At 43.2% G+C, this 12,009-nt stretch overlaps 1 protein-coding gene across 2 annotated transcripts in view; it reads right to left on the minus strand.

Annotated features, from left to right (window-relative positions):
- Window positions 1–12,009, minus strand: part of LOC118371887 (ras/Rap GTPase-activating protein SynGAP-like) — a 107,208-nt gene that overhangs the window by 57,456 nt on the left and 37,743 nt on the right. The window lies entirely within an intron of this gene.

Genomic DNA, 12,009 nt, shown 5'->3' on the forward strand with positions numbered 1-12,009 from the left:
TGGTCAGGGCGTGAGTTGGGTGGGCAGTCTATGTTTGTTTTTCTATGTTTTGGGGTATTTCTATGTTTCGGCCTAGTATGGTTCTCAATCAGAGGCAGGTGTCATTAGTTGTCTCTGATTGAGAATCATACTTAGGTAGCCTGGGTTTCACTGTGTGTTTGTGGGTGATTGTTCCTGTCTCTGTGTTTTGCACCAGATAGGGCTGTTTTTGGTTTTCCATGTTTATTGTTTTGTAATGTTTGTGTTGATCTTTTTTTATTAAACATGAATCAATATAACCACGCTGCGTTTTGGTCCGCCTCTACACCACAGGAATACCGTTACAGAATCACCCACCACAACAGGACCAAGCGGCGTGGTAACGGGCAACAGCAAAAGCAGCAGCAGGAGAAGCAACAGAGGCAGCAGCAGCAGCAGGAGCAGCAGCAGCAGCAGTGGGAGAGGCTGCACTATTTGGAGGAATGTACAGTACATGGGAGGAAGAATTGGAAGGTAAAGGACCCTGGGCACAGCTTGGAGAATATCGCCGCCCCAAAGAAGAGCTGGAGGCGGCGAAGGCGGAGAGGCACTGGTAGGAGGAGGCAGCACGGCAGCGTGGATGGTAGCCCGAGAGTCAGCCCCAAAAATGTATTGGGGGGGGCACACAGGAAGTGTGGTGAAGCCAGTTAGGAGACCTGCGCCAACTTCCTGTGCTTACCGGGGGGCTGGAGAGACCGGGCAGGCACCGTGTTATGCTGTGAAGCGCACGGTGTCCCCAGTGCGGGTGCATAGCCCGGTGCGGTACATTCCAGCTCCGCGTATCGGCCGGGCTAGAGTGGGCATCGAGCCAAGTGCCATGAAGCCGGCTCTACTCATCTGGTCTCCAGTGCGTCTCCTTGGGCCGGCTTACATGGCACCAGCCTTGCGCACGGTGTCCTTGGTTCGCCTGCATAGCCCAGTGCGGGCTATTCCACCTCGCCGCACTGGCAGGGCGACCGGGACCATTCAACCGGGTAAGGTTGGGCAGGCTCGGTGCTCAAGAGCTCCAATGCGCCTGCACGGTCCGGTCTATCCGTCACCACCTCCACGCACCAGCCCTCCAGTGGCAGCCCCCCGCACCAGGCTGTCTCTCCGGCTCATCCTTACAGAGGCTCCCGCCTCTCCAGCGCTGCCGGAGCCTTCCTCCAATCCAGTGCTGTCGAAGTCTCCCGCCTCTCCAGCGCTGCCAGAGCCTTCCTCCTCTCCAGCGCAGCCGGAGTCTCCTGCCTGTTCGGCGCTACCATAGCTCCCACCCCTCAGTCCAGAGGCGCCAGAGCTACTCAGTCAAGCGCTGTCGGAGCCTTCCTCTCCAGCGGTGCCGGAGCTTCCCATCTGCCCAGCGTTGCCGGAGCTTCCAATCTGCCCAGCGTTGCCGGAGCTACCTGTCTGCCCAGCGCCGCCTGAGCTACCTGTCTGCCCAGCGCCGCCTGAGCCACCCGTCTGCCCAGCGCCATCTGAGCCTCCCATCTGCCCAGCGCCATCTGAGCTTCCCGTCTGCCCAGCGCCGCCTGAGCCGCCCGTCTGCCCAGCGCCGCCTGAGCCGCCCGTCTGCCCAGCGCCGCCTGAGCCGCCCGTCTGCCCAGCGCCGCCTGAGCCGCCCGTCTGCCCAGCGCCGCCTGAGCCGCCCGTCTGCCCAGCGCCGCCTGAGCCGCCCGTCTGCCCAGCGCCGCCTGAGCCGCCCGTCTGCCCAGCGCCGCCTGAGCCGCCAGTCTGCCCAGCGCCGCCTGAGCCGCCAGTCTGCCCAGCGCCGCCTGTGCCGCCAGTCTGCACGGTGCCGCCAGTCTGCCAGGGGCCGCCAGTGCCGCCAGTCAGCCAGGGGCCGCCAGTGCCGCCAGTCAGCCAGGGGCCGCCAGTGCCGCCAGTCAGCCAGGGGCCGCCAGTGCCGCCAGTCAGCCAGGGGCCGCCAGTGCCGCCAGTCAGCCAGGGGCCGCCAGAGCCCCTCAGCCCAGAGGCGCCAGAGTACATGTTGAGTGCCCTTCTCTATAAGCATGCTGAAAGTCTGTTGTTGATTTGTTCACAGAGTAATAGCATTGTATTTGGTCAAACACAATTTTTTCCAGCAGTTTGCTAAGAGTTGGAAGCAAGCTTATAGGTCTACTGTTAGAACCAGTAAAGGCCGCTTTACCACTCTCGGGTAGTGGAATTACTTTGGCTTCCCTCCAGTCACGAGGGCAAAGAATTTCCTCTATGCTCAGATTAAAGATATGACAGATAGGAGTGGTTATAGAGTCAGCTACCATCCTCAGTAGCTTTCCATCTAAGTTGTCAATGCCAGGAGGTGTGTCATTATTGATCGATAACAATCATTTTCCCACCTCTCCCACACTAACTTTACAAAATTCAAACTTGCAATGCTTTTTTTTCATGATTAGTTTTTTATGCATGAATATAATTGCTCACTGTTCGTTGCTGGCATTTTCTGCCTAAGTATGCCCACTTTTCCAATGAAATAATCATTACAATAATTGCCAACATCAAATAGTTTCATAATGAATAAGCCATCTGATTCGATGAAAGATGGAGTTGAATTTGTCTTTCTGCCCATAATTTCACTTAAAAGTACTACCATTTTTTTTCCCATCAATCTTTATATTATTGATCTTGACTTCATGATACAGTTTCTTCTTGTTTTGTTAAGTTTAGTCACATAATTTCCCAATTTTCAGCAAGTAAGCCAGTCAGATGTGCAGCCAGACTTATTAGCCACTCCTTTTGCCCCATCTCTTTCAACTATACAGTTTTTCAATTCCCAATCAATCCATGGAGCCTTAACAGTTCTAACAGTCAGTTTCTTAATTAACAGGTGCATGTTTTATCAATAATTGGAAGAAGCAATTTCATAAATTCATCAAGTGCAGTGTTTGGATGCTCCTCATTAATCACATCAGACCAACAAATATTTTTAACAGCATCCACAAGAGTCATAGAAAAATCTATTACTATTTAACAGACTTCAGTCTGGTTATTACTATGGTTACCATCAGGAGCGAGATGAGATCTGACCTTGGTGATGTTGCAGTATGATTATACTTTCTTCGACTGAACTCTTTTCCCCACTATATTATAATTCATTATTTTAAATGTGTCTTGCGCACACACACACACACACACACACACACACACACACACACACACACACACACACACACACACACACACACACACACACACACACACACACACACACACACACACACACACACACACACACACACACACACAGCCTATTTTCAGATCAAGGCGTATCGGTGCTCATCATTCATGGGTAGTTTGTAAGCTCAGTGGGACACAAGGACACTTGTCAGCGGATTAAGACAGTCAATCAAGACAAAAACTCACATTCGATTTGTGCATTACCCTATTTCATCAAAACTTGATTTCAGTGTAAAAGTATAAAAGCATTCATGCATTACGAGACAGAGAGCATGTTTGAACTGATGTACAGTTATGTTTTGATTTGTATGTATTTCATACAATCTAGTTTAAAACGGGCAGTGTAGTACTTCGTTTGGCACAAGAGCTGCTTTTGTTTTCCACAAACGGGGTCCAATTCATTGTATAATATTGTTAAAGTACAGATTCAAACCGATCACGGTACACTGTTGATGTGTAAAACTTGTGATGGCGTTCTTCTGTCTTGTGCTGCAAATGCAAGAGTCCTGGACATCAAATCCAATAATGATTGCTGTGTGTGTGTGTGTGTGTGTGTGTGTGTGTGTGTGTGTGTGTGTGTGTGTGTGTGTGTGTGTGTGTGTGTGTGTGTGTGTGTGTGTGTGTGTGTTTTCAGAAATTATTCATACCCCTTCACTTATTACAAATTTTGTTGTTACAGCCTGAATTCAAAATGGGTAAAATGTCTATTTTCTGTCACCCATCTACACACAATTCCAGGCTGTATCACAACCGGCCATGATTGGGAGTCCCATAGGGCAGTGCACAATTGGCCCAGCATCGTCCAGGATAGGGTTTGGCTGAGGTAGGACGTCATTATAAATAAGAATTTGTTCTTAACTGACTTGCCTAGTTAAATAAAAAATAAATAAAACAAATACCCCATAATGAAAAAGTGAAAACATGTTTTTAGAAAATGTTCACACCCCTGAGTCAATACTTTGTAGACGCACCATTGGCAGTGATTACAGCTGAGTGTCTTTCTGGGAAAGTCTCTTAAGAGCTTTCCACAACTGGATTGTGCAACATTTGACCATTGTTCTTTTCAAAACCCTCTGTCAAATTGGTTGTTGATCACTGCTAGACAACCATTTTCAGGTCTTCCAATAGATTTTCAAGTAGATTTAGGTCAAAAGTGTAACTGGGCCAACATTCAATGTCTTCTTGGTAAGCAACTCCAGTGTAGATTTGGCATTGTGTTTTAGATTATAGTCCTGCTGAAAGGTGAATTCAACTCCCAGTGTCTTATGAAGAGCAGACTGAAAAAAATCCTCTAGGGATTTTGCCTGTGCTTAGCTCCATTCCATGAATTTTTATATCCAGAAAAACTCCTAAGTCAGAAAAATTATTGCAAGCATTCCCATAACATGATGCAGCCACCACAATGCTTGATAAATGGAGAGTAATGTTGCATTGGATTTGCCACAAAACAAACATAACACTTTGTATTCAGGCCAAAAAGTTAATTGATTTGCCAACTTTTTTGCAGTATTACTTTAGTGCCTTGTTGCAGCAAGTATGTTTTGGTATATTTTAATTCTGTACAGGCTACCTTGTTTTCACTCTGTCAATTAGGTTAGTGTTGTGGAGTAACTACAATGTTGTTGTTCCATCCTCCATTTTCTCCTATCACAGCCAATGTGAGACATTGGAAAACCTCCCTGGTCTATGTGGTTGAATCTGTGTTTGAAATTCACTGCTCGACTGAGGGACCTTACAGATAATTGTGTACACCATGTGTGGTGTACAGAGATAAGGTAGTCACTCAAAAGTCATGTTAAGCTCTATTATTGCACACAGAGTGAGTCCATGCAACTTATTAAGACTAGTTAAGCACATTTGTACTCCAAAAAGTATTAAGGATTGTCATAACATAAAGGGTTAACTCAAGACATTTCAGTTTTTGATTTGTAATTAGTTTGTAAAGAATTTGACAATGTGTAGGCCAGTGACAAACAATCTACATTTAATCAGTTGTAAATGCTCAACAATTGCTTAACAAGTGTTGATACAAACGGGAAACTGTTGAGCATGTATAACCCAGCAGCGTTGCAGTTCTTGACACAAAGCGGTGCGCCTGGCACCTTCTACTATACCTCATTCAAAGACACTTAAATGTTTTGTCTTGCCCATTCACCCTATGACTGGCACACATACACAGTCCATGTCTCAATTGTCTCAAGGCTTAAAAATCATTCTTTAACCTGTCCCCTCCCCTTCATCTAAACTAATTGAAGTGGATTTAACAAGAGACAGTTGAATTAATAAGGGATCATAGCTTTCACCTGTATTCACCTGGTCACTCTGTCATGTCATGACATTCACTCTGTCATGTCACATTCACCTGTCATGACTGTTCTTACTCTGTCATATGACATTTTTAAGGCAGAACTGACAATGCTCTGTCATGTCCCACTGGGCACAGACCTCCTGTCATGGCTGTTCTTAATATTTTTTAAGGCAGAACTGAATGCTCTCCCACTGGGCACAGACCTCCGTCCAATGTTTAGTTTGTTGTTGGCGGATGTAAATTCAATGTGAAATCAGCAAAACTCTAAACCATGTAATTGCGTTTTGGTTTAAAGTTGGGTAAAAATGAGACAGACTGTTGTCAAGTTGCAATAACATGCATGGACGTGGTTCCGATGTCACATCTTTGTTTGTTTTTGACTTTTTCCCTGAGTATTGGGACTCTGGATTCAGATCGTGTAATGTCATTTCAGAAGCTGTGTTTTTAACAAAACCCATTTAGCTGACAAGCAAAAACATTTCATCTACATAGAATAACAGGACATTTAAAGGTGAAGAATTTGTGAACCAATTTGTGAACCACTAATAAAATAGCCAGCATTAATTGTTGATGGGGGAAAATAACTTATTCGCTCCATCATTAATTACATGATTACATATTGCAGTACCACTGTGAAACCCACTCACAAATATTGTTGAATTAGAAAAAAGGTTAATGTTCATAATTGCACATTACCACCACCAGCCAATCCCATGGGGTACTAGATAAATCGGAAAAGCTTTGTTTTCTACAAATACAGTGCATCTCTAATTCAGAATATACAAATGTACCAGTGTCGTTCTTCTAATAAAATGCGTGCCTTTTGGGTCCATTTGATATCTTCAGTAGAAATTGTGCAGCAATACTGAATTTTAAACGTCTGTTATAGTCAATGAATATTGACCACATGGACAAAGTAAAATATATTTATATATGTTTTCCTAATTTTAAGGTCAACTCTTTCATGTGAACTGAACTCTCATTTTAATATAGTGAAACTACTCCTTATTTATTTTTATATTTGTTTAAAGAAACATTGAACATCAAATAATCAAATCATAGTGTAAAAGCAGGTGATCTGGTTCTACTATTTTTGGCCATTTTCTAGTGTTTTGAGGTGGAAAACTGAGTGAGTCAAGCATGACTCATCAACCCTGTTACCCATAGATAGACAGCATAGATAGACAACATGAAACTGTTAAAACATTTCTAGACTTTTTTAATCTTGCTTAAACTGCCCCATCCTGTTGAATACAACAAGAATCTATTTCCCCTGTCAGGGCATTCATGGCTGATTTAAGATTAAATTATTAATATTGTTACTTTATTTGGTACTTAAAGCTGCAATATGTAACTTTTGAAGTTACAAAATTCAAGTTATACATCTGTCATTCTCATAGAAAGCAAGTCTAAGTAGCGGTAGATCTGTTCTATGTGTGCTATTTCTATGCTTCCGGTTTTTAAGTTTTGTTTTTGTCTTTTACTCTCGGTTTTGTATACCAGCTTCAAACAGCTGAAAATACAATATTTTTGTTAATGGAAAATATATTTCACAGCGGTTTACATTGCATTCGGAAAGTATTCAGACACCTTGACTTTTTCTACATTTTCTTACATTACAGCCCTATTCTAAAATATATATTTTTTAAATATTTCAATGTACACACAATACCCCATGATGACAAAGTGAAAACAGGTTTCAGAAATGTTTGCAAATTTATTCAAAGTAATAAACAGAAATAACCAATTTACATAACTATTCAGACCCTTTGCTATGAGACTCGAAATTGAAATCAGGTGCATCCTGTTGTCACGCCCTGACCTGAGTATTCTTTGTTTTCTTTATATATTCTGGTTAGGTCAGGGTGTGACGAGGGTGGTATGTGTGTTTTTGTCTCATCTAGGGTTTTTGAACTGTCTAGGGGTTTTGTAGATTTATGGGGTTGTTTTCCATCTAGGTGTTTATGTAGGTCTATGGTTGCCTAGATTGGTTCTCCATTAGAGGCAGGTGTTGATCGTTGTCTCTGATTGGGAACCATATTTAGGCAGCCATCTTCTTGGGTATTTCGTGGGTTATTGTCTGTGATGTTGCATGTTTGCACTCAGTTTTGATAGCGGTCGTCTTGTTATTTTGTTTGTTTGATTGTTTGTTTGTTTAGTGTACTTCGTGTTTTTTTGTCTTTCATTAAAAAGATGTATTCACATCACGCTGCGCTTTGGTCTCCTCCATACGACGATCGTGACACCTGTTTCCACTGATCATCCTTTTTACAACTTGATTGGAATCCACCTGTAGTAAATTTAATTGATTAGACATCATTTGGAAAGGCACATACCTGTCTATATACACAGTTGACAGTGCATGTCAGAGAAAAAACCAAGCCACGAGATTGAAGGAATTATCTGTAGAGCTCAGAGAAAGGATTGTGTCAAGGCACAGATCTGGGGAAGGGTACCAACATATTTCTGCAGTATTGAAGGTGCCCAAGAACACAGTGGCCTTCATCATTCTTAAATGGAAGATGTTTTTGGAACCAACAAGATTCTTAATAGAGCTGGCCTCCCGCCCAAATTGAGCAGTCAGGGGAAAGGGGCCTTTGTCAGAGAGGTGACCAAGAACCCAATGGTCACTCTGATAGAGCTCTTCAGCTTCTCTGTGGAGATGGAAAAATCTTCCAGAAGGACAACCATCTCTGCAGCACTCAACCAATTAGGCCTTTAAGGTAGAGTGACCAGACGGAAGCCACTTCTCAGTAAAAGGCACATGACAGGCCGCTTGGAGTTTGTTAAAAGGCACCTAAAGACTCTCAGACCGTGTGAAACAAGATTCTCTGGTCTGATGAAACAAATATTGAACTCTTTTGCCTGAATGCCAAGTGTCACTTCTGGAGGAAACCTGGCAACATCCATACAGTGAAGCATGGTGGTGGCAGCATCATGCTGTGAGGAGATTTTTCAGCGACAGGGACTGGGAGACTAGTTAGGATTGAGGGAAAGATGAACGAAGCAAAGTACAGAGAGATCCTTAATGAAAACCTGCTCCAGAGCACTGGGCCGAAGGTTCACCTTCCAACAGGACAACGACCCTAAGCACACAGCCAAGACAACGCATGAGTGGCTTCAGTAAAATTCTCTGAAGGTCCTTGAGTGGCCCAGCCAGAGCCCGGACTTGAACCCGATCGAACATCTGAGAGAAAATAGCTGTGCAGTGATGCTCCCCATCAAACTAGACAGAGTTTGAGAGGATATGCAGATATTAATGGGAGAAACTCCCCATATACAGGTGTGCCAAGCTTGATGAGTCTTACCCAAGAAGACTTGAGGCTATAATCTCTGCCAAAGGCTCTTCAGCCAAATACATAAGCAAACATTTCTAAAAACGTTTTTGCTTTGTCATTATGGGGTATTTGTATGTAGATTGTTGAGGGGGAAAACACATTTAGTACATTTTTGAATAAGGCTGTAATGTGGAAAAAATGAAGGGGTCTGAATACTTTCCGAAAGCACTGTATATACTGTAAATGTTTTCAACTGATACCGGGGGACATTCAGACATGCACGTGTTCATGAGAGCCTCACCATTCCACAGAGGGATATTAGTTTGTAGCCCAAACTGTTCAGACACTACAGAAGTAGCAGACAGAAATACGCAGACAGAAGTAAGCAGATCGGCTGTAAGACTCTTGTGGGGGTCGTACAGCAAAATGGGGAACACCGTGATCATGAGAAGTCTCATCAGAGGAGTAATAGTTTGTTCGGACACTACAGATGATTTTTCTGAGAAGCCCGAGTATTGGGATGTCTCATGATCTGAACAACACCACTCTTGCTCTGTCACATTTCACAGCAGATGCGTAAGTGCAACATCAGTGGATGCTGTGGATTGAGTTGTATCCAATGCAAAAAAACAAACAGATATCTCTAGCTTAGGCCTGATCACCGACAACAATGAGACACTCTATAGGGAGGAGGTCAGAGACCTGGCCGTGTGGTGCCAGGACAACAACCTCTCCCTCAACGTGATCAAGACAAAGGAGATGATTGTGGACTACAGGAAAAGGAGGACCGAGCACTCCCCCATTCTCATCGACTGTGCTGTAGTGTATCAGGTTGAGAGCTTGAAGTTCCTTGGTGTCCACATCACCAACAAACTAACATGGTCCAAGCACACCATGACAGTCGTGAAGAGGGCACGACAAAGCCTATTCCCCCTCAGGAGATTGAAAAGATTTGGCATGGGTCCTCAGATCCTCAAAAGGATCTACAGCTGCACCATCGAGAGCATTGGTTGCATCACAGCCTGGTATGGCAACTGCTCGACTTCTGTCCGAAAGGCACTACAGAGGGTAGTGCGTACAGCCAAGCTTCCTGCCACCCAGGACCTCTATACCAGGTGGTGTCAAAGGACTCCAGCCACCCTAATCATAGACTGTTCTCTCTGCTACCGCACATCAAGTGGTACCAGAGTGCCAAGTCTAGGTCCAAAAGGATTCTTAACAGCTTCTTACCCCCAAGCCATAAGACTTCTGAATAGGTAATCAAAGGGCTACCCAGACTATTTGCATTACCCTCCACCCCCTCTTTTACATTGCTGCTACTCTCCGTTTATTGTCTAGACATAATTGAGGTAAAATGTACATGTACAGTAGTTAAGAGTTAAAGTAACTATCTCGACTAACCGCTACCCCCACACATTGACTCTGTACCGATACCCCCTGTATATAGCCTCGCTATTGTTATTTTCCTGCTGCTGTTTAATTATTTGTTACTTTTATTTTTTACTTAACACTTACTTTTTCTTAAATCTGAATTGTAAGTTATGGGCTTGTAAGTAAGGATTTCACTGTAAGGTGTTGTATTTGGCGCGTTTGACAAATACAATTTGATTGGATTTGAACTGACACATTTTATAGGGATTTTTTTGTTATGCTAATTAGATCAGCAGTATGATCTCTATCATTGATTCTCTTGATCCTCTCCCTGAGAATACCTTGTTAGTTACTTCTGATGTTGAGTCGTTATACACAAATATTCCACACGAGCGCGGTATTGAAGCTATGGAACATTTTCTTCTGCAACGTGACCCTAATGAACTACCTTCCAGTGCCTGCTTTATAACATTGGCTGAAATAGTACTCACACATAACTATTTCATGTTTCTAAATGCTTTCTTTATTCAGACGAAGGGTAGTGCTATGGGATCCCCCATGGCTCCTAACTATGCTAATTTTTATGTGGGTTACATAGAGAAACAGTCTATTTTCAACCCTCTCAAAAATGTTTTCTTGCCTAACATCATTATTTGGAAACGGTATATTGATGTTCTATTGAGGGGTGATGCAAAACATTTCCAGGCATTCCATGCTTTTCTTAACTCCTGTTCTGATCATTTGAGATTTACTATGCAATTAGATACACGTCAAATCAGTTCTTGATCTTCTGATCTTTTGTGAAGATAATGTTCTATACACTGATCTTTACAGGAAGCCTACTGATCGTAACAGTTTGTTGAGGGCTGATAGTTGTCACCCACTTCCCTTGAAAAATAGTTTGCCCTACAGCCAATTCTGTCGAATCAAAAGAATTTGCAAAAAACAATCAGATTTTGACAGAAATATTGAGAAAATTCAAAACAAAACGAGACATGACCTTTTTCAAGGTCAGTCTCGCAAAAATACTATTTCTTGTGTTCTAACTACCCGCTATTCAAAGTGTTCTGAACAAATTAAGGGAATTGTTCACAAACATTGGCACATTCTAAAATCCGATGAGAGTCTCTGTAATGTGTTTTCGGACCTTCCCTTGGTCGTATTCTCGCTGGGCAGAAATCTCAGAGACCAATTGGTACACTCTGATTTACCACCCCAAAATATTCATGAACAACGTCTATTTGCGCCTCTACTAGATGGAAATTACAAATGTAATGGCTGTGCTCAATGCAATGGCACTTATACATGTAGATCCTTCAAACACCCACAAACAGGGAAATCAATCCCAATCAAAGGTGTTATTACGTGCTCCACTAAGGCAGTTATTTATCTTATAACTTGTCCTTGTGGTAAAAATTATGTGGGTAAAACAAAGCGCAAATTAAAAGTACGTATCTCAGAGCATCGTAGCACCATTAGGTGTAAAAACTTTACTTACCCAGTTGCGGCCCACTTCTTGGAGTCAGGCCACTCGATTTCATCTCTGCGTTATATTGGCATCGAGCATGTCACCCTCCCAGGAGAGGGGGTGACCTTGATAATTTATTGTTAAAACAAGAGGCTGCCTGGATCTTTAACTTAAAGACCCTTGCTCCCTTAGGTCTCAACGTAGACTTTGATCTGAAGCCATTCTTGTGATTATTGTGACTTTGCCATTGTAATTGTTTGTCAGCTTGTGTAGTCGAAAATGAATTTATGATCGTATGCTATCCATTTGTTGTTTGTATGCTGTTCTTTGTATGTCATTTTAATATTTGATAATTAACCAATGATATTAGGCCACTCTTGGCCATGATTACAGACACCTGTGTCTTTTGACAC

The sequence above is a fragment of the Oncorhynchus keta genome, chromosome 19 (genome assembly GCF_023373465.1).
Source record: "Oncorhynchus keta strain PuntledgeMale-10-30-2019 chromosome 19, Oket_V2, whole genome shotgun sequence".
Taxonomy (NCBI): domain Eukaryota; kingdom Metazoa; phylum Chordata; class Actinopteri; order Salmoniformes; family Salmonidae; genus Oncorhynchus; species Oncorhynchus keta.